The 24,987-nt window shown below is 34.0% G+C and overlaps 1 long non-coding RNA gene across 1 annotated transcript; it reads right to left on the reverse strand.

Moving 5' to 3' along the window:
* Positions 1-3,516: 3,516 nt before the first annotated feature.
* LOC121163716 lies at positions 3,517-23,708 on the reverse strand. Its single transcript, XR_005884944.1, has 4 exons — positions 19,894-23,708; positions 12,594-12,661; positions 8,963-9,024; positions 3,517-4,524 (listed from the first exon to the last, which is right to left on the reverse strand). It is a non-coding gene; the product is annotated as an uncharacterized LOC121163716 (long non-coding RNA).
* Positions 23,709-24,987: the final 1,279 nt, after the last annotated feature.

A 24,987-nucleotide genomic window follows, 5' to 3' on the forward strand; every position in this document is an offset into this window, starting at 1 on the left:
TTTAAATTTATTGTTAATAACATTGTATTATGTGATACAGTTTTATAGGTACTGGGATTCCTCACACCCCTCCCACAACCCTCCCTCCATGGTGGATTCCTCCACCTTGCTGTCAAATCAGAATTAAACAGAAGATCCCTTACCCCTTGAGTATAACCTTTAGGTTAGAGTTGAAACACTATTAAATTTTCTGAAATAAAAATTATGACTGTAAGAATACATTAAGAACTGATTTTATATTGTAGATCTTCTGTTTGTAACCAAAAGGTAAATATTCACTGTAAGAAATATCAGTTACGGTACACTGTGCAAACATACTCATCCTGAAGTCACTGTTATATTTAATGACTATAAACACTACATGCAAGCAACAGAAGGTAAAGAAATTATTTTCTTCCAATTATACCTAAAATATTTTACCGTATTTACAGCTATAAAGTTAATAGCTACCATCAGTTTGTCCAATGAGGAAGTTAAGTAATAGATGTAAAAAAAGTAAACAAGACCTTCAAATTTTCAACTTGCCAAAAATAAATAAATAAAATAAATAACAAAAACATGATTATATTATTATAAAGTCTGAAGGTATGGAACTCCAATCCTAATCATCCATCTGTAGCAATTTATTTAATTTTAGTTTTTCTCTTAGCCAGCTACTGAATACACTCTTCATCTTCATGGTAGTTTCTATTATAGAAGTTGTGATTAAACAGATCATAAAAACCCTTTTAAATATGAGAGGTAAAAAGCAGATGAGCAACCTCTTATCCACTGGTGTTGGTCCATTTCCCAACACCAGCAATGGCAATGATCTAGAGCCATCGCTGCTGCCTCCCAGAGAATGTGTTACTATGAAGCTGGAGCTGGAGCTCCCCATCATGGACACAGACATCTGCATAGTGTGCCATTTACATGACCCTTATATGCATTTTCAGACTCAGAATTTATTTCACATTTTGATGCATTATAAGAACTTATTTAGAAACATATGAATCAGCATTTCCTGAATTCTGCTCAAACAAAATACGTATTTATGAGATGGATAAACATACTTAATTTTAAAACAAAGGGAAAAGCAACACATGTTCTGCCTTAGGTAAAAATCAGAATCATTTACACAGAATGTTAATTAGAGTAAATTCATCTGAAGTGGTGCAAGTTCTTTCAAGTTCTTGCTGACAATAAAATAATTATTAAATTATAATTACAGGGCCTGGCATGATAGCATAATGGTTAGGGTCCTTGCCTTGCACGCCCAGGATCCAATATGGGTGCCAGCTCTAATCCCGGCAGCTCCACTTCCCATCCAGCTCCCTGCTTATGGCCTGGGAAATCAGTTGAGGATGGCCCAAGGCTCTGGGATCCTGCACCCATGTCGGAAACCTGGAAGAAGCTCCTGGCTCCTGGCTTTGGAATGGTTCAGCTCTGGCCGTTGAGGCCGCTTGCGGAGTGAATCATCAGTTAGAAGATCTTCCTCTCTGTCTTTCCTCCTCTCTGTATATCTGACTTTGCAATAAAAATAATTAAATCTTAAAAAGAATTATAATTACAGGTGATCCTCTGTATCTGTGGGTTCCTCATACAGAGATTCAACTAATTACAGACTAAAAGAATTGTCAAAAAAACTCCATTTGTACAATGCATGTAAAAAATTTTCCCCCTTATCACTTTCTAAACAACAGTTTAGCAACTATTTGCTTAGCATTCTCATTGTATTAGATACCGTAAGTAACCTATACATGATTTAAAATATATGAGAATGTATGTAGGCTGTATGCAAGCAATACACTATTTTATGTTAGAACATCACAGATAATGGCATGTGTGAGTATCCTACCAACCCCTCCAAGAGATAACAGTATTTTAGCAGACATTACATATCTGAAAAGATGGACTACCATATCTCAAATCATAGCAAAACATATAATCATCAGGAATACAGAAAAATATCACTAAAACTAAGAAAAAACCAAATAACATATATTTTAACATACAACAGTAGAGTATGGCCAACCTTACTTCAGCAGCACAGTTAATACTGGAGATAATTTTAGAACTTTAACGCCAGTATTTACGTGCTGCTAAGGCACTGCTGACAATGCTATGTATCATAAGAGCTACAAAAAAAAAAAAAAAGTTTTTTTCAGAAGATCAGATCCTTGTATTTTTGAGGCAGCACAATATGGCCTGCACCTTTTCAAAATCCACAAACCATTATGTGCTGCTACTTTACTCCAAGGTATTTTAATATTCATTAACACCTAAAGAATACAAAACATTCTTATATATTCTAATGCTGATTTAAGTTTTTAGAAGCTTCCAAGTAGAGTTAAACATCTAGAAAATCTTACATGAAAAGTTTACTATACGACCAGCACAGTGCACAGGTTACAAAAACAATGTATTTTTTTCCTGGTCCAACTTAAGGTAATACAATTACTTAACCAAACTTTTGAATGCATTCAACATATGGTGATATTTTTGCCTTCTATAAGCAAAACAAGCAAAAAAGCCAGTAAGATTTATTTACCTTGGTAAAAGCAGAATTTACATCTGTAAGTGTACTCTTTAAAAGACATCTTCATCAAATAATATGTCAAGGGAGAAACATTAAATGACAATAATTGTAAGCTGACAAAAATACAAACATACTTTTAACAACATTACTACAAATCGGGCCCGGCACGGTGGCGCAAGTGGTTAAGTCCTCGCCTTGCACGCCCGGGATCCCATATGGGCACTGGTTCTAATCCCGGCAGCCCTGCTTCCCTTCCAGCTCCCTGCCTGTGGCCTGGGAAAGCAGTCGAGGACGGCCCAGGGCTTTGGGACCCTGCACCCGCGTGGGAGACCCGGAAGAGGCTCCTGGCTTCGGACCGGCATAGTATCGGCCCGTTGCACTCACTTGGGGAGTGAATCATCGGACGGAAGATCTTCCTCTCTGTCTTTCCTCTCTGTATATCCGCCTTTCCAATGAAAAAATAATAAAAATAAATCTTTAAAAAAAAAAAAAACAACATTACTACAAATCATACAAAATAATTTAACAAATTGATTTTTTGGGTAAAAATAACTCCAAATATTGGTTCTCAATACTTACTATAATTCTTAGGGTTAGATTCTAGAATATGAAGTCTTAGGAATGAGTCAGATGATATGTAAAACAGAAAGCCTGTTGCTCTTTATCTTCTTCTGCCCTACTGGCTTGCACTCCACTCAAGTGTGTAAAGATTCCTGGGCCCTGCACAGCAGCCTAGAGGCTGGGGGTCTAGCCTTACATGCCTAGGGATCCCATATTGACTCCAGTTCTAATCTGGGCGGCCCAGCTTCCCATTCAGACAGTTGCCTGGGAAAGAAGTTGAGGATGCCCCAAAGTCTTGAGACCCTGCACCCATGACAGAGACCCGGAAGAGGAACCTGGCTCCTGATTGGCCATTGTGGCCATTTGGGGAGTGAATGAATGGACAGAAGATTATCCTCCCTGTCTCTCCTCCTTTCTGTATATCTGACTTTCCAATTAGAAAAAAAAAAAAAAAACATTTCTCAAGTTTATTCAGATACAGGAATCACTTCAAGATTGTCAGAAAATGACACTACTTTTTTTTCCAACAAGATTAATTTTTATTATTTCGAAAGGCAGAGTTACAGAGAAAAGGAAAGAGGGATGGGACACGGAGAGAGGGAAAAAGGTAGAGTGAAGAAGGAGGTCTTTTACCTTTTCAGGTACATCTGCAGTGAGTTGCCATTCAAAATGAAGCACATATAGGACCCAAACCAGAGTTCACATGAGAAGCCAGAATGGTAGGTAGGAGTTAAATCACTAAGCCTCAACCATCTTTTCTTACCCATTTTCCCATCACTAAGAGTACACTAAGAAACGACACTTCTATTCAAATAGAACAATAACAGAAGCACTGACTGAAACTGGTCCCTTCATTCTAACAAACAACTGTTTATACAAACCACAATGCCATAGAGGCATGCATGGTAAATTGTTCATTTTCTCCAATGTTAAATGTATGTCCTCCAGGAAATCTATGGATTCACCCATTACCGGCCCCAATTTCTGCACAGTTTCGACAGGTAACCCAAATTGTTGGCTAAGATTTCAGAAATAGCTACAAACTTCTCAGTTTCATTAAGGAACTGTCATATTGTTAGGCTCCCCACCATGCCAGCCTCTCACAAAGAGTTTCATTGGGGTCTCTCACATGAGTAGCAGGAGCCTGACACTTGGGTCAAACTCTGCTGCTTCCCTAGGCCATAAGCCGAGTCCTAAACTGGCACCCTATTGCATGCTGGTGATGTAGACAGCAGTTTCAACTGCTATACCACAATGCCCGCCCCATGCAGTGTTTCATTTATAGACCTTTGCATCATGTTTGTCATTATGACTCTACCATAGTTTAAATTAGCATGGATTTATCAGTTGAAATTTGGTACTGTGAGATCTTCCATTTTGTTGCTCATCAAAATTAGGAATCCATTAAGATTCGATAACAATGTTGGGACAATTTTTTCCTATTTCTGTAAGAAAAAAAAAAAGGGAGAAAGATTTAACAACAGCTGTTGTTTAAAGTCTTCCAGAAAAGGCCCTAGCTTTGGGAGTATAACTAAACCTTGCTATTTTTGTTAAACATGATAATCTTCTCACTCCCCAAAACAACATTTTCTAAAATGTATAAGTATATGAAATGTAAAGGAAACAGATTAAAAGTTGACCTTATTCTATTTCTTGGACATAAATGTTTAAAAACAAAAAGGATGCTAACTAGAGAAGATATTATTAAACATTAGTGTTGAGCATGTGCTTGCAATGAAGTTCAATTCAGATGAGAACAATGATTGCTTTATAGTAAAAAAACAAAACAAAACAAAACAAAAAAACCACCAACGTCTAGTTTCGAAGTTAAATTGAACATAATTTTATCATTTCTATACTCCCTTGGTGCTTTCTAAGAAGAAATGAACGTAGAAGTGATTTCTTAAAAACTATGTATAAAGTAGATTTCAATCTAAACAAGTTATTCAAGAATGTTCCAACACACAAACCTCAAATGTCAACATTATAATGCTAGATTCCATAACAAGTTTTCCTATAGATAAAGCACTCAGAAACTATTCAATACAGTTTTTAAGTTTTTGGTGACTCTATTTCTATTCTCCAGATATAACCAATTACAAATATATCTTGACAATGAAGAAATGTAACATAAAAGGTATGAGAACATAAATATATTACCTGTAACATGTATTCTTTCTTACTATTTCTGGCTCCCTTTTGTGTCCTATAGTTATTTTTAGAACATTTTCTTTTCAGCTTTCATCCTATGTCAATCATCCTTTATATCTGAGTTAAAATCATTGATTCAGATTTCAACTTACTAATTCCTTTGCCATTAATTTCATGTCTTAAAATTTAAAAATGCCTAAATACTAGAAATACAAATGCATTTCAGATGAACTTCCTATTAAGAAAATTTCTTAACATTTATGCATAATATCTGCTACTTTCCCTAAGTACCTAGGGCTCTAAAATGAAGAAGTACCCAATATTTCCTTCTAACAGGAACACTGTGCTATTCTCATCGAAGTTCTCTTTTAATGACACATGACAGTCAAATGTAACATGTGGACATTTCTGAAATAATTAGGAATTTCATCAGGAACAGATGGCAGCAGAAATTACAAATTTTATTAGCATATTATAAACATTGTAGTTAGGTATTCAGAAAGAAAAAATTCTAAATACTATAGAATCATAATGAAGCAGTTATGAGCAAAGAAAAGATTGGTCAAGTATGATGCCACAGGGATCACAATTAGAGTAGCAAGGGGCATTTGAGTGTAATAATTATCCTCTCCCACTGAGTAATTCTTCCTTTTTTTTTTTTAACATTTATTTTATTGGAAAGGCAGATGTAGAGAGAGGACAGATAGAGAAGAAGAACTTCTGTCCGATGATTCACTCCCCAAGTGGCTGCAACGGCCAGTGTTGTGCCGATCCGAAGGCAGGAGCCAGGAACTTCTTTCCAGGTCTGCCACGTGGGTGCAGGGTCCCAAGGAAGGCTTTAGTCCATCCTCGACTGCTTTCCCAGGCCACAAGCAAGGAGCTGGATGGGAAGTGGAACTCTCAGGATTAGAACCGGCACCCATATGGGATCCTGGGTGCATTCAAGGCAAGGACCTTAACCATTATGTTATCACGCTGGGCCCCCACTGAGTAATTCTTAAAACTTCCTGAACATCCTATATGCTTGTAACTAATTTTCCAAATTTGCATCCTTCCCTCAGAAATATGTGCCTATCTCATCTTTGACTAAAGCTAGTACTGGAAGCTTAAAATATTAATCCCCCGAACCCAGCAAGGTGGCTCAATGGCTAAACCCTTACATTGCAAGTGCCAGGATCCCTTTGGGGCATTGTTCATGTACTGGCTGCTCCACTTCCTATCCAGCTCCCTGTTTGTGGCCTGGCAGAGCAGTAGAGGACAGCTCAAAGCCTTGGGACCCTGCACCTGTATGGGAGAACCACAGAAGGCTCCTGGCATCTAGCTTTCATCAGCTCAATTCTGGCTGTTGTGTCCATTTAGGGGATGGAAGACTTGTCTGTCTCTCCTTCTCTGTAAACCTGCCTTTCCAGTAAAAATAAACAAATCTTAACAACTGCAACAACAGTAATCCTCTTTCCATGACCAGTACATTGAAGAATAACTGAAATCATTCTGTCTCCAGTGAATTCTTATTTCAATCATTCTAGCTGACACTAAAACCACCAATTCACTAAGAACTTTTGAAGTTACACAATTATTCTCAGGATTTGTATGCTGTTGAACAGATAACTGGTTTCACTATTTCAGGTCAATTTCTTTATTCAACTGAGCCTAGCTTTGTGACAATCTTTCCAAGGATGGCCTATGCTATTTTTCATTCTTGTATATCGATCTACTGGAAATATCACAGTGTATCAACCCTTTAAATCCCTTTTTAAAGTTGTTGGCTAAAAGCAAACATACAGAAAATTCCCCAAAGGCTAGCCACAACAGAAATAAAGAACTATTTAAAAAAAGAAGTGGGGTGGAGGTACCTTGCACAGTAGCGTAGTGACTAAAGTCCTCACTTGCATGCACCAGGATCCCATATGGACACTGGTTTGTATCCTGGGTATTCCACTTCCCTTCCAGCTCCCTGCTGTGGCCTAGGAAAGCAATCAAGGATGGCCTAAAGCCTTGGGACCCTGTACCCACAAGGGAGACCTGGGAGAAGCTCCTGGTTTTGGATCGGCTCAGTTCCGGCCGTTGTGGATGCTTGGGGAATGAACCAGCAGATGGAAGATCTTTCTCTCAGTATTTCCTTCGCTTTGTAAATCTGACTTTTCAATAAAAATGAATAAATCTTTTAAAAAATTAGTAACAACAATAAAATAAAACCTTTCAGTTCTTTTTGTCCTTTATGCAAGGCCCAGTTGAAATCTGGTAGTTTATTTTTTGAGCTACGAGACTTTAATTACCTCAACTATCTTCAAACACATTTCAGTTTTCCAATCTTATGATCTCCCAAGGGAAAAAAATAGCCATTTTGAAAGGCAGGACCAAGATAAGTAAATCAAATGTTATACTGAAGGAGTCAACTTGAATACAAACCTGAGAACCTTTATGTTTTACTTAAAATACAATAAAATGGCAGAGTATATAAAATGACTTTTCCCTAATAAATTATTTACAATAATTTTGTTTTTAATTAACATTTTGATTGTTATGTTTACTTTGTATCTTATAAACATGGTCATATTTGTGCATCTAATTCACACAGAACATTACTGCATTTAAAGAAAACATTGAAAAATTCTAGGCATATTGTCCTAAACTATAGAATCAATCTGAATGCAACAGGTCACTGATCAGTTTTTGGATTTTTTAATTTACTAGTAATAGCAGAAAGTTTATTGAGGCAGCAACGACAAAACTGCCAATATGAATTTGGAAGACTTAAGATGGAGTCCTTATTTTGAATGTCATTTAATTATTACACAGATCTTCTTTATTCTTCCTCTTCAAAACGAGGTCATGAATACCTATTTTATAGCCCCAATTAGGCTGATCAGTCCTAAATGCCTATGAGCATATCTAGTGGTGAATAGGTATTCATTGAATGTCCATTGAGTTTTTCAATGTACTACAGTTCAACATGAACCAACAGTGCTGGTAACACAGAGAAGTGTAGACAGGCTGAATCCTAGAATTTTCTCATTCTTCAGAGATGCACTGTGGTTTGTACTTTCTATGATGGGTTTAATTTTATATAAAATATTTTAAATGCTAAAAAATGCAATGGACCCAGAGTGGAATATCCAGGATACAGCTCTAGGATTCATGCTGGAAGAACCAGTGGGAGGACTTTGTTACATTAAGTCTAGCAAGAAAAAACTATTTTTGCAAGATAGTTTCATACATGCTAAGCTCAAACCAGCCCTCTATTGAGAATTTGTTTTCCATGAATTATTACTGACAGAACTGCAACTTAGATTATCAAGGAAGAAGTGTATTTTGTATGGTTCTAACTAATATAAGGCCAAAAATAAAATGAATAAACTTTAAATAAATTTGACTTCAGTGTACTTTACAAAGTTGTTTTGTCTAAAGCTGGAGAGCCAACTGCCAATTTTAAATTCTGACTACATGACATCAAATATTAAGGTCTTAAAACACCCTATATAATCCAATTAAGGACATTAAAACTGAATAACCTTTTAAAATGAAAATTCAGATATATTTGGTATTATTTCATTATAAACATTTTACACTGAAGGTCTGAAATCTGACCAGAATACTTGAAAGAAATAGCATTCTTGGCAAGCACACACTACTAAATGCATCAAAACTTCATTTTAATGAGCTAGAAATAAGCTTACTATAAGAAAATGAGATTTAAAAAATTAATATAAAAATAAGCATAAATGTACTTACTGGATATAACAGGAACTGTGAAACTGACCAGTAAAGACACAGACTGGTGTAATCACCGGCAACTGAAAATATATTTCATTTTTAGGTTCAACATACCTCTCTTTTTACCTGGAGTTAAGTTTCTGACTAATAGACAATAGTTGAGACCAGGATTAAACAGAAAACTCTTGAGATATTTTCTGCTTATTCTTACACCTTAAAATCCCCATCATGCCAGTTGTTTGCACTTATTCGAATTCACTATATTCGAATATTTATTTTCCAGTTAAAGTTTTACTTTATTATGCACAGTGCTATGGCACTTTTAAATCAGCACCTGTCTGACATGAACACAGGTTTGAGTTGTGGGTGCTTCACTTCTGATTAAGCTCCCTGCAGATGTTTTTCAAAAGGTGGGAAATGTCCAAATATGTGGGTTCCTGCCACCTACAAGGGAGACCTAAAAGGAGTTCAAGGTCCCTGGCTTCAGTCATTGCAAACATCTGGGGAATGAACCAGTGAATGGAAGAAAATCCCTGTCTCTTCTGGTTTTCATATAACACTAGGAATATATTTTTTGCTCATACTCTGATTTTGAACCCATTATCGAAACCCCAGCTATTCCTTCCTATCCTTCTCAGCCTTTAGTCCACACCACTTTGCCGAAACTGATTTTTTTTAATCTTCCACATATTTCCTTCTAAAATCAAGATCTGTGCTTTCATTTTTCTAAGTAAGCATCCAAAGCAACGTCACAACTAAATTCTCTATCTTTTGAATCTATGCAGGGATAAGGAATTGTTCAGGATGCCAAAGAATAAACCCAACTCCTTTCTATACTTCTGGCGTAACAACTCAAAGAAATATTTAACAACTCAAATTTTATGGTTACAATTTTGTTGAAAGCAGAAGCAGCCATGGCTTAAAACATAAAACCCGAGATTTAACTCAATCATTCTGTTGAACATATATATGTCAAATACGTAAGACTTTGGGGACTAGAAACACCTGGCACTTGATTATACATTGTCTGATTCTCAACAACACAGTCTTTTGAACAATGACTAAGAAACAGCTGCAGCACATTTTGAACTTTTCCTATGCTCATAAATTATAGAATAATGTATAACTTTAAGAGCCTAGATGTGATCTATTTAACAAATAGCAAGTTCATCCTATCAGTAGGCTAATAATCCTTTTCCTCCTCTACGAAACACTAATGGTAGCTGATACCCTTATGTAATTTTTTCTCTTTGTATTGTAAATACAATACCCTTCATTAATAACTCAACTGCCAAATAAGCAATTTATTTATTTTTAGCATGTACGTTTCTCACAAAAACATCCCGTTTAAAAAAAAAATCATTCAGTTATATTTCTCAAGAATGGCAAAGGTATGGTGCAACAATTTACACCAAACTAAAAGCTCTATTATAAATATATTAAAAACAGAATTTTTACCTATGTTTTGCACATGACATATTTAATGAAAGCAAAGCAGATTTTACGTAACTTCATATCATTGATTACTTACTGCCCCATTGATTAAAACACACCAATTTCTTTGGCAATTCTTATTCAGGCAATCCTTTGATTGTACTATTTATAATTCAACAACTGATAATACTTTCTAGACTAGTAGCATTACATGCCATAGCTATTTTACTAATTTGAAAACATCTCTAAAGATATATTTTGAAAACTAATCCTATGCCACAAAAACTTTCTTTCTTAATCCAGAAGCTCTTTTTAAAGAAGGTAAATTTTATAAGTCTCCTGAATCAGGAAATAATTCATCTCACTGGTAGTTGAAAAGAATACTAATACCAGCACAAGATGGTGAAGTTCTGCATATCTCCCATTTGGCTATTTATAAGATCAATGTCTTGAGTCCCTTTTGTAGATTATGAAAGATTCTATACTCTAAATAGCTAACAGTGTACCTAAAGATGTTTTCTAAACAGCAAACAATACATTCAAATACCTTAAGTTCACAAGACTTTAATATATGATTAAGTGTATGTATCCAAAACTGCAACATGAAAAATGAAAATATTTCACAAAGGAAGAAGTTGGGAAACACAACTCATACATGATATATATAATTAAAGATCTTCTTTTAAGCAGAGAAGCAAAACATATTTCAGATCTTTACAAAGTTTTAAAATACAACCCAAAATAATGTCATTTGATTTTCACAGCACATAATTTATAAACACACCTTCCACAGTTCTGAAACATTCACATTCCATAAATGAATAGTGCTTAATAAAACAAACAAAAACAGCAAAAAAAAATTCATATCAAAGAAATAATGGCATTAAATAAACAAGAAAGAAGCAACTGGGAAACATAACTGCACAGGATCTTCTCACTACTGTCACTGTGTATCCATTTTTCTGGGCACTGCTTAACCTGAAACATTTTCATATTAATATCTAAGTTAAAAGTAAACCCAGACATCCTACCTACAACAGACAACTACCTACAACTACAAAATATGGCCAACAGTCTATATTTAAAGACGCTAGAGTATAGCCAAGAAAGACTATTTACAAAGGAATAAAGAAGCTGAAGCGAAGCTGAGAATCTGACATTATATGTGCTTATAAATCTGTTAGAATTTAAAGCACATTCTTTTTGAAAATTGAACTGCTCTCCAGTCTTCAGAGGAATACAACACCAACAGAAAAGATTTTTTTTCTAAGAGTCAAGTTGAAGAAAGGCTGAGTTGGCTTCCAAGGGACCAATTAAGGAACCAAAGCCTGGATTATATAGGATTCTTTAGGGATTTGTAAATGTTTCCATTTTAATTTTTCAGAAACAAAAATATAAAGGGAAAAAACTGGAAAAAAAAATCTGTGGCTCCTGTGGCATTTGGCTATTACTTTACAGAGTGGCTCATTACTAACAATTTTCCTTATTTAATTGACTCCTACCTCAAACTCACTGCTCAGTGTAAGGGGTGATTTTCCATGATGGTAAGATTACCTTCCAATTAATATACATTCTCTAATTTACTAATGCAGCATTAAGGGATAATGTAAGGAAAGTACACGAAGCATTGATGTGCATTTAAACAAGACCAGGCCTCAATGTCATTAGGAACAGCAGCACCTGAGTTTCTCTTCTTCAGAGATGTAGAATTAGCTCAAGCCTTTGGAAGTGATTTTAGGTTCTCATATATTTTCTGAGAAATACCTATCTTGTGCATTTAACATGGTCTTGACTTGTGAGTCTTTCTAGCAGTTTAATACCAATTCCTGCTAGCCTGTTAGAATTATTCTATGTCTTACACATTTCTTAAATGAACTAGAGGAAAAATGTTTTTAGAAAAAGAAGTGCATGTGTACTGATAAAAGGAAAAGAGATTGTCTTCCTGTTTGAACTGCTAACTGTAAAGCTCTTCACCAAAGAAGTATCAAGTGTTAATTTAAAGAAACAAAAACTAATCAAAAAGATTTCTCAAATGAAGATGTTCGATTTATAAAGCCACAAGGGTCAATAAGGCTAAATAGAGCTTAATGTGTAGGGGGTTAGAGAACTATTCTAGCATGGGTAGAAACAAAATAAAAAATAAATAAATAAAATGTTAACAACAAACAGTAACTTTGGATTGCAAGAATAGTGAGGCAAAGAATTTAATACTTACAAGGTAGGAATTTCTCAGTTAAGTAGAGACTTGTTTTATTATTCTCTTCATTTTAACCATTATTAAGCCTAGGAAAAAGATAAAAGTGAAGATTTAACATTTTTGACCACATTGTATAAATCGAAAGTTTCAACTGAGGCTGACATCAATGCTTTTTGATCCTTACACAGCACAGAACCACTGCAGATTACCAACACCAAGCAGCATTTATATAGTTCAATGTGGTTCATTATTGAAAAGCAGAGAAACAGGGAGACAAAAAGGCATGGAATGCAATCTGGGTCTCTTACCCGGGTGGCTGGGACCCAAGAACCTGGACCACCACTTGGTGCCTCCTTGGATGTATATTAGCAGGACGCTGGAATTGGAAGCAAAGCCAGCTTGAACCCTGGCTTATTGGAAAGTGAGTGTCCCAAGTCAAACACTTGTCCCTGTGATTCTTTTTTTTTTTTTTAAATAAATGTACTTAAAAAAAAAAAGATTATTTATTTTTATTGCAAAGTCAGATATACAGAGAGGAGGCGAGACAGAGAGGAAGATCTTCCGTCCGATTCAATCCCCAAGTGAGTGCAACGGCCGGTGCTGTGCTGATCTAGAGCCAGAAGCCAGGAACTTCTTCCAGGTCTCCCACACGGGTGCAGGATCCCAAAGCATTGGGCCATACTCAACTACTTTCCCAGGCCACAAGCAGGGAGCTGGATGGGAAGTGGAGCTGCAGGGATTAGAACCAGCACCCATATGGGATCCCGGCGCGTTCAAGATGAGGACTTCAGCCATCAAGATGAGGACTTTAGCCACTAGGCCATCGTGTCAGGCCCAAGATAAATGTACTCTTATTGGAAAGGCAGATCTGTCACAGAGAAGAAAGGCAAAGAGAAATAATCTCTATCTGCTGGTTCACTTCCCTTAGGCACAATGGCTTTCCCAGGCCTTACGCAGAAATCTGGACTGGAAACAGCAGCTGGGACACAAACTAGTGCCCATGTAGGATGCCAGTGCTTGCTGGATGGAGAATCAGCCTGTTGAGCCACTGCACTAGCCCGTATGATACACTTTTTTTAAAAACTGTGCTTTTCCGATACTATTGCTTTCTTGAACTTTAAAAGTGAAACATGTAAGTTTAAAAACCTCCTATGTTTAATTTGAAGCACATGGAAAATTTGGTTTTACTCCAAGCTATCAGATATTTTTATTTTCAAGATTATACCCTGAGATTGATACCCCTTCTCATGCACACATAAAACTGTAAAATATAAAGCCATATAATGCCTAAATCAAAGAATTCTATTGTAATAAAAACGTACAAATATATATTCACATAAAATTTTAAGTTGGAGCCTAAAATGCATAAAGGAATCTCTGAAAATAATATACTATGCTGTTATGGCCAAAACAAACAGAAAATATAGTTGTCAAGTTGCCTGAATCAAACAGTAAATGAAAGAGTAATGATAAGGACAGAGAAATTGTTTTCATTCTCACTCATTACCTACAGGAGTAGGAAGGATTAAAAACCAGTACACAAACGCAGTATATATATTACATCTTCAAAAATAACGAAAACTAAATGATGTTTTGAACTTGAGTTGACACAAAATTGAAAGAATGTAGCAAAACTATCCAGATTCACAATGGGGCACTCACAATGTAAAGTTTATTAAAAATATTTTCATCACAAAAAAGGACAGCACATTTAAAAAATTTCAAAGTCCACCAGAAAATCAAGACAATACCAAACAAAATGAAACTCCACATCCCACTCCTAACTCTTCAATCCAAACCTATTAAAATTCGAATATTCTACCATGCTTGCTTTACCTTTTTAAGCAAAACAATTCCATGTGCAGTTGAAATCTCCTGTGTATTGTATCTTGATAACATTCCATTCTCTAAAATACAATCTTCAATGTTTTACTTACACCCTATACATGTTTCACATTATTGCATCATAAATACATCTTTTATATAGTTATGTTGTATCTAAACCTTCTACAACCTGTTTTGTTTGAAGTAGATCACATGACATACTCATTTTTAATAGCTATATAATTCATCATATGACTGTCACAATATGCCATTCTCCTGTTGCTTAACCTCATATTGTTCTCACCTTTAGTAGAAGAAACAAGACTTTAAAATAAAAATAGATATCTGAGTTTATCCAGATCATCTAGGAATGAAATTGTTGGGTGTGAGCCTAATATATCTGCAACTGTATTAGGATACTGCAAAGCCTGCACAAGCAGCAAAAGAATTCCAAATTTTTATATTTTACGCAAAATATGAAAGTATATTGAAGAAAAAAGTTATTTCCGAAAGTTTTAAAATTCCTAATTGATAAATTCCTTGTTTTCATCAAACATAGGTATACCAAATGTTGCAAATGAATTAAACTAAAATTTGACCCAGGATACTTGCACAAAAATAAATCTCTGATAACAAATTTTCCTCATATGGTTAAGGAACTACTATCACTGATTTAGAAGAGCTTAGATACACACAGCAGCTTAGATCCAAGACAGCCAAGGAAAAGTAAAAGTAAAAGATAACTGCTGGTGCAAACATCCCTCTTATTCACAAGTGGTGTTCTTTTAGCAACAACAAAGGGTCCATAAGAACTCATGGAAAAGGTAAATCCCCAGTGCTAGCTCCAGACAGCCTTACTGGCAGCCTGGCAAACTGCTTCACTCGAGGTTAATCTTGTATAGGTCATCTAGAAACTCAGCACTAATTAATTCAAAAATAATTAGATAAAAGAAATTAATGTTATTTTTAAACACTACCAGCTGATTTTCAAAAACACCCTAGTATTAGGACAAGAAACAAGCAACTTTCATTTATGCTCGAATTGCTAGAACAAGGTGTAGGCTCAATGTATTTCAAATCACTAAGCACATACTATGGCAAAGCTTTTCCTGTAACATTAGTGGAGAACTAATTTTATGAGTTTACTTAAGATTGCTAAAGGAGAACATTGTGAGACAATTAACAAAAACAATGGTTACCTTTTAAAAATATTTTTGCAGATGTCTTATTTTGAATTAGGACAACAGGCTTATATATTAAAAAGTCATTTTCAGTTTCCACAAATAAAATCATAACCTTAATAAAAATCTGATAGTCACTTTGTAATTATTAACTTACTGAAATTACTTAGACATGAGAGAAATATGATTGTATCAATTATGTAAATTCATACTGCAAAAGTCTTCAGTATTACTTGACATTACAGGATCTATTTTCAAAAGTGAAAGAAACACTCCTATGTAGACAGTCATCTTTTGTTTCCTCAATGTTTACCCTAACTTGTGGTATTATCAACTAATTATTTTTCAGTCTACCAGCTTGGAAGAGAAAAGTAAGAAATCCACCATATATGTTTCAGAAGATAGTTTTCCATTCTAACAGATGGAATTAACTTAATAAAAACATAATGGCCTAAGCACTACAAGCATCCAAAGTTCTGTTTGTCCTGCATTAGAAAAAACGCTTTCTGTTAAAGAATGTATTCTTTATACTGTGTATGGATACACTGAGTGAAGGCCTTTCTACCTGTTCTGTAAAAACTGCTGGGTACAGGCTCCTGTGAGCACCATTACTGCATACTAATGGTATTCTGTGTAACAGCTGACAAGTAGCAGCAATCTCCCAGCCCCTTATCCCAGCTGTAAAGCAAGGACAGGAGATGTGGTGGTAATACTTGTTTACTCATTGCTGCTGCTGAAGCAGCAAGCTGAGAAAAGCATACATCTAACAGAGGAGAAAAATAGGGTTCAACACACCCACCGTAGTCCATTTCTATTACTGCATGACAGAATAATTTAAGAAGGAATTTTCTGTTATTTTAAAAAGTTAATGACACATGTAATTATCTTCAGCTCCTTAAGTTTGGAGTTAACTGCTCAGTTATCCAAATTCTCCAAGAATTTTAACCATTGTCAGAGTGAATCAACACAGTATCCACTCTAATTATTCGCCTGAAAAATAAGTGTTCAAATTCAAATCAAGAAATGAAATTATATCTTGCTTACAAAATGCCTGGTTCCCTCCCAGGTACCACGCATCTAATCACCACCATATGTCTGGCTTCAGACACTATTAGCAAAAAATAAGTAAATATTTTATCCCATAAAATTTTAACAAAGCTTTCAACTATTAAAAAAAAGGCACATGCAATTTATCTAGTTTAAATTGTGATGCAAAACTAAATTCAGAGCAGAATGATGGACTTATGATGCTTATGAAGGACTAGACTATTGTAACATTATGGGAAGGTGTACGGAAAATCCCAGAGCCAATGGAACTGTATCATAAAATTAAAAATAAAATAGAAAGGAAAAATAAACCCTAAATTTAGATATTATACAGTATGACTAAATGAGTTAACAGAAAGTTATCTTAAATATTTACTTTTATTTTACTGACTTACATTGAAATTCACCAAGTCTTTTATCTTTGATTCAGAAAAATACAGAAAGTCAGAAACCTAGACATCTATGAATTTTATATACATTAAGAAAAATGCATAGGCATTTGGCTGGAAAATTCAGTCAAGACTAGATTTGGGATTTTGAGAAACAGAAGTATGAAAAAAAATTCCAATTTTAAATCTTTATCACAATTGAAAAAATGATTTTTCTGCCTGGCAATTCAGAAAGGAAAATATAAATAATTTTGAAAATTATAATGAGATAACTTTGAATATATTACTATGAAAACTATATAAAGGTCTAACAATGAAAGAAAAAAATTTTGGTTAAAATATTTGGAAATAATACTGGATTAATAAACTATTAAACAACGAATTAATCAGTTCCAGAAGCTGCGCTTGAAACATGTTAACTAATTTTTCTGCAAGTGACTCTAATTAGGGAGATAGGAAGGAAAGTAAAACTAAAGCAAGTAATATATATTAATAAATTTATCAAAAGTTTGTGGTGCTGAGAACAGAATTCCAAGTAAAAATATTTAATACAAATGTAAAATCTTGACAATAAATACGGCCTCCTGAAGAATAAATGAATACTGTATCAGAAAATGTAATTGATATGTTAGATCTTATCTGAAAAAACATTTTATTTGAAAAGTTCATTTTATCTATTAATAAATCCTCAGTAACAGTATAAAGCACATATTAGAATGTCTTAGCTAACAAACTGCTTAAAATATAAGTTGTTTGAATAAAATAGCATTATACATCATTGTTAAAGAATAATTTTTAAAGTTTCTCCTTCTGTGGATAAGTCAGATTACATCCTTTTTATACAAAAGATTTTCTATCCTGAGGTAACAATTTTCAAACAATAGCAAGAATTACAGTATATATATATATATATGTTTTAGGGACAAATAATATTTTTTCTTGATAATTAGTATTCCTTAACCTTGGTAACAAATTTAACTGAAGTATATATATTATACAAATATGGTATGAATCATCCCTAAAAAAAAAAGATGAAAATTAACACAGTAAACCTCTTCTCTTAAATTCTGGCACAATGAACTATTATAAAAGTTTATGTTTAGAAAATCAGATGTGCTAATTTAAAATGGCCAAAATCATTATAAATTACTTTAAGGGGTACTTAAACAGAGATACACATCAGTGAAAGAATTCTTTAACATGTTTCCCAAATTAACACATATTATTAACTAAATTAAAGTTTCTCACCCTTTCTGAACTGACCAAATATAAAATCAATTTTAATATTTGAACTGAAGTTTTTTGATATTATTTCCTAAGACTTTGGAAGTCTGTAAGACAGCACATAACTACAGGAAGAACAGTGGTACAATGCTAAATATTTGTGTCCAAACAGTTATGTTTTGATACTTTCAAAGATCACAAATCACAACTTTCTAATTAGAAATCACTATGTGGAGTTTCATCTTTAACATAAAACTTACATGTTTTCTTTCATTTAATGCACCGAAGTGTATCTAAAGATATCTGGATTGAAAAGTGATAAACTGAACCCAGATTTTATTTTTCAGTTAGTCTTACCTTTCACTTCTCATCTTAATACTCTTTATCTTGGAAAACACTGGCTAAGCGAGAAGGATGCAATTGTATTTATTTTCATCCTATTGTCACATTCTGAAATTAAGCTGTGAAGATATTCTATACTTTTCGTTTATTTCAACCACCTTACAGAATGATGGCACCAAAATAAAAGTATCTCACTTTATTCTTATATTCAAATTTGATTTCTATTACATCTTAATATTTAACTTCCAATTATTTAGATCCACATTACTAGATTATCTAACTTCATATTACCTGAACAGCCAACTTCTTCAATGCTAGATATTAAGTTCTGTGACCATTTACTCTTAAGACAGGATCACACTTCCCTCATGAAATCTATGGGATTTCTGTTTTCTTACGTATGTAAAGTAATATTTTAAAATAAAAAATTAAAATCTTTCCATATTTGTCAAATTGATTTTTAAAAATTACGATTAATATTTTACCATGAGTGCTTGCTTCGGCAGCACATATACTAAAATATTTTACCATGAAAGAGTTAATTAACAAAACCTATGTCAAGTCTTCTTTAACATAGCAGATTACCATTTAGAAAACAAAAAATTTTAGCACATAGAATTTTAATTAAAGCTACTAAAAAAGAAAAAAGAAAAGAAAATACATATGCCAAGAAATTTTCTGTGATAATTTTGGTTGCTCAGACAATAAAAATCACTGGAAAAATAGATATTCTATAACTTGGTTTTAAAGAAGTTTGCAACTTTTGATATGAACAACTTAAATATTTTAATCAGAGTATGAGTAAGATTAGTTTCTGCTTAAGAAAGTGGGGTTTTCAGTTTCAACCAAGCTGCCACTTCTGGTTAGGACAGTATTGGAATACTTTAAATTCTTTGATAGTCTCATATTCTTGCTAATTTTGCAGGCTCTACCTACCTACCTCTTTCTCAAATTTGCTAAGTAGCAAATTCTGTTTGATTTAAAGTTTCCATTTAATAATATGAAGCATTAAATTACTTTAACAAATTGACAAGCTACACCATAACAGTCTTTAAGAAAGGAGAAGAAAATTCACTCTGCTTATTTTTAGAACCAATAAATTCATCTGGACAAGGCCCCAATCTAGATGATAACATTAGATATATTAAAAAAAATCCAGTTAAAATAAGCAAGTCAATTTAGCTTTGGCCACTTCACACAAAGATCTCCAGCAATAGTTAGTTTTTTGTTGTCTGATTTCAGTTCAGCTAAAAGTTTCAGCTTTACTGTCCGTCCACCCCAATTATATTGCTAAGACACGAAATTACATACCTTAAAAAATTCGTTACTCTCATATCATGTTCCAGTGATTTATGTGAGTATTCAATCAAAGAAGTTAGGTTGTTCTCCATAATTGGCTCTCTCCTAAAGGTCAAAACCTGCAATAAAAATGTCATGTATTATAGTATGAAGACATTCAACAGATTTCTGCCTCCTGGAGTTCCACAGTTGATCCTGGAACACAGAGGTAAGGTCTTCAAAACGACCCCAACCTTGCCAGTGTTCAAAGCAGCATTAACTAGAAAATACTGTTTCAAAACAGAAATAACTTGATTAGAAACACCTGTGATATGCTCTATCATCCGAAGCCTCTTCAGACAAATCAGATTAATATATTTCTGCTTTCATTTCTTGTCAGGGCACTCATTTACAAAGCGGTGTGGCTGAGTAGAATGAGTGTGTGTATGTAGCTGTTAGAGGACTAGTTGAAGATGTTTGCTGTGCTTGTGTAGGTAGGTAGCTATTAAAAGACTGGTATAGAGGAACTTCAAAAGAAAACATTCTGCCTATGTTTCTAAAACTCACAAAACCCCTAATTTTCAAAACTACTCACGGCAATAGGACAAAATTGATCAGCCCTGCTTCCCAAATTATCAAACGTTGTTAATGGCAGAAAGTACCATGATTTTCAACCTGAATGACTTGCTAAGCTGAAGTGACTTAAATCGACATTTCTAAAAGTTTTAATACATTACAGTTCTAACATATCAAAACTTAGACATTTTTTCTTAAACCAATTAAAATAATTGCAAGTAATAATAAATTGACTGCCCTTGGACAATTGTAAGTTTAAAAAAATGTTTCCCAAAACAGGTGAGACATAAGTGTAAGTGAATTTTTCGTTTGTTTCTCCTTTCTGAATCTTTACAAATGAGGGCATACAGCTACACAAAAATAAGAACTTATTTACGTTAGCAAAGTTGAACTGTACTACATATGAAGCATAATGTTGATGAGTTTTTCATTTTAAGAATTGCTCAGAAAACAAAAGAATGAAAATCAACAATGTGTCTGTCACTAAGTAAATGATTAGTAACGAAAACCATACAATCATGCAACACCACTCCAAACACAAGGTTTTTAAAAATCTTAATTTTTAAATAGTCTTCCCCAAAAGATAAAATTTTCTATCTCTGCACATTCTGAAAATTAAGGCATCTTGAATGTAAATATTATAGAAGTTAAACCACGGAAAACAAAATTATTTCATACCAAATATTAAAATTTTAATACAACATGTTTTTGAACCGTAGGGAAATGTCACATAATAAGAAATGAAAGATTTAAATAAGACATGATAAATCAAGTAGGTATGATAGAAAGACAAAAAAGACCCTTCAAAATAGTAAACTCTAATCTATTACAAAATAAGTCCGATATAGTGACTACAAGTTTTCCCATCGTAAACATTCTTTAAACTTACAAGATTAAACAAAAGTATACAAAACATTTTGATTAAAAAATACTAACACTTAAGAGTATATTTGTGCTTAATATCAATTCCAACTTAAACTTGCCTTTTTGTCCAAAACAACAAAAAATACATCATCCCTGACACGGAAAAAAAAAAAAATGCATCTATCAGAAAGAAATATTTATTTGAAGGATGTATACCAGCATTTGTAATGCAAATAATCAAATATATTCATAGACACATTAGTTACATGGGATTCTAAAACTGACATCGTGACTCTTAAGACAGTTACTGATTTTAAGGTTCTAATGCTGTCACTTCTGCATATTAAACTTACTTTCAACATACTTTTTTGAAATAAAGTGATACTTTACTGATTTCCTTTGGTCTTACAAGATTTTGAGCTATAACATTTCAGCAAGTAATACCTTGAGTTCTAATTATGTACACACAGTTCTAACTAGTTGCCTACCACAGTTTTTAAATTGCAGAATTTTATTGTGTTTTAGATATCATAACAGTAATCTTTTTCCTGAAAAGGGGTATAAAAAAAATCAATGCGGACATTAGTAAGCTTCATGAAGCAAAACAACAAAAGTCAATTTTAGGATATTAATATGTTAAAATAAGAGATAATTTTTATAAAATAATTTCCAAAACAGGGCATGTTTATAATCTAATTTGAGAAAGCTTATGTGTTATGTAGAAGAAATGGCTAAGTTTTTGGAATTTTTTTGTGTGTGGGGGGGAACAAATTTTCCAGTATTTCTGAATGATATATTTTATGACATTTTGAATAGATACAACATACCAATAAACATGAAATGAAAATATCTTTAAATCTTTACAAAACAAAAATGTAGCACAAGAATCATGACAAAAAATGAAACCTGGAATATAAGTTAGTATGAAATTTTTCCCCTTGCTGCAGTTCTTGATAAAAACTAAAGTTGATACCGATTAGAACACATTTAGTGTTACATATAAACATTTGAGGCCATAGCCTATAAACACACGTCAGAAAGTTATAGCATTTAATATGGGGAAAATCAGCCAGGGGGTGGGAATTTTTGGGGGGTGATCCCAGACTCTATGGAAGTGTACAATAAAATTTTAAAAAGTTATCGCATTAAAAAAAATCAAATACTACTCTTCTGCTTGCATAAAAAAAATTAGTATGAAGGACAAATGAAAAGCACTACTATCAGAACACTTTCTCTTATTTATTCTTCTCTAAAGTAAGTCTAACTTTAAAAAAGAAGTACGATGCTATAAGCAATACCATTCTACACCTTTGCTTTCCAGTTCTTACAAATGGAAAATGAATGAGAAGTACTATTTCAGAAATATAGGTAATTGTATATAAATGTTAAGAATTATATATTTACTGTAAGTTATCCTACATGTTCGCAAATTTAAAACTAAATCCTTCCTTTGAATTAGCATTATATAAAAGGGGGTACATTTTGAATGCTGTGGATTTTATTTAGGCGCTAGGGTGTTCTCAAGCTTTGAATGAGTCTTAAATAAAAAAAATCCTTCATTACTCTTAAAATAGCTAATTAAACAAAGCAATCCTTGACTCATCACCTCCAAAACAAAAATCCCACAAGCTAATATCTAAATTTCTTAAAGTATGATTAAATCCAAGCAGCTTGATGGAGCTTAAAGCCTCATTCCAGCTCTTCAAAAAAAAAAAAAATTTCAGGAGTTACAATTTAAATGAAAATTAAAATACAACAGTAAAAAGAAAAATCCATTACTTCTAGTACTCTAGGCATAATTACAAACAAGATGCAGTTTCATTAAATCATACTTTACAGAATTACCACCTTTTGTGAACATATCATGAGATAATTCAAAATAAATAGCTTTGAAAAAAGTAATGAACAAAGGTTCTGGGATCACACTTCTGGTTTTGAAGGTAATAAGTACAAAATAGTATTATTTAAAACATTATTTTACATATTAATAAATTGTATTTATAGCCCCAGAGTTTTCCGAGTCAAAAGCCTCTTTAATTTGAATATTCTGCACTAATGTGTATTTGATCTTAGTGTGAAAATGCCAGTTAAGTTTCAAAATTTGAACTATTATTCGTTCATAAAAGCATACAAACTTCTACAAAATCAAACCATTATTATTAAAAGCATTCACAGCTGTTCATCCATCGATTTATTGCTTTTCTTTGGAAACCACACCCTCATCCTATCAAGATGCAATTAAACACAATGAGAAGCATGGTAATAAACAGAAATACACTGATGTTTGTTCCAACCGACTTCAAACAAAAATCAGCTGAAAATCAAACCAAATAAAATATGCCCATGCTGTTGTATAAATTTCTTCATAATGACTTTACAAAGAAGTGAAACATGTATACGCACCTGTCTATACTTACCTGTTACCTAAATTAAGACGCACAAATGTCTTGTATATTAAAGTTTCAAGTCCACTGCAATGGACGAATTAGCAAAACTTAAACAGTCTTTAAAGTCAGATGTGGAAGCTTTTAAAACATGTTCAATTTTTATTGAAAATGTGGAAAACACTTTGCTACCATTAACAAAATTAAAGTTTGTTTTCACCAAAATGAAAGAAACAATTCTCCCGTAGCTCGCATCCAGCAGTCAAAGGAGAAAAATTTCTATGAAAGGTAAAAAGAATCCCTAAATCTTTCACTGAGTTTTTAAACAATAAAGAACAGGGGTAAATAATGTACAGATCTTGTTGTTTCAGTCAACAGATACAATTTTGCGTAAATAGCTTCTCCAGTTTTGACATTTTAGAATCACCCCAAAGTCCTTTAGAGAAGGGAAGAAAATTTTAACACCAACTGTTTTCTTTTTAAGCAATCCGTCTTAACGTTTTTCAATTATTTCCGTGTTTCTCTCACGAAAAGCATAATTTTTCTGAAAATGGAGAATTATAATCTAGTTTTGAACATTCAACCACCCACGCCAGCCCCCAAGTCCCGCTCCCTTCCAGCCAATCGGGGTATCAAGTCCTGTGTTTCGGGAGCTCCGTTAGACACAATTTGAAAAACATCATTTTGCGCCCTCCGGGTCTCCTCCCGGAAAGATTCTAAGTGGGGGTGGGTCCCCTAGACTTCCTAAGAAACAAGAAATCAATAGATCCTACCATCGATCCGGGGCGGGGGGGTAGGGGTCCCTGCCGGCAAGCAATCCTAAAGCGGGTGTCTTCGCGGAACAATTGAGCAGCTTGCTGAAAAATGCATCTGCACAAGATCTGCAAACCGGTGGCGCGCGCCCCAAACGCAAAACCTTACACCAGTAAAGGGTTAATCTAGTGATGCCTCCAGAGCAGAAAAGGATCCAAGATCTAAAGGATCTTTAATACGGAAAAATTTTTTTTTTACGAAGGACATTGTCCATAAAGTTATACCTAAAGTGAAAACTGTCGTTGGCTCACATCATTCAAGAGTTACCGGGTTAAGAATTGATGGAAATCACCAGTTGGTGGGGGGGGGGGGTCACCCCCAGGGCGGGACAAAAACACCCCTCTTTCCTCTGCCCCAGAGGCAAAAGACTTCCCAAGAAAAAAGGTGGGGAGTGCAAAATTACCGTTAAGTTGCCCGGGTAAAGACTTTTCAGAAGGAAAACATCAAGAACAGTTGCACGGGTCGCCTTTCCCGGCGCTCCCCCCACCCC

The sequence above is a fragment of the Ochotona curzoniae genome, unplaced genomic scaffold (assembly GCF_017591425.1).
Source record: "Ochotona curzoniae isolate NIBS_2020 unplaced genomic scaffold, NIBS_Ocur_1.0 contig_64, whole genome shotgun sequence".
In the NCBI taxonomy this organism is placed as follows: domain Eukaryota; kingdom Metazoa; phylum Chordata; class Mammalia; order Lagomorpha; family Ochotonidae; genus Ochotona; species Ochotona curzoniae.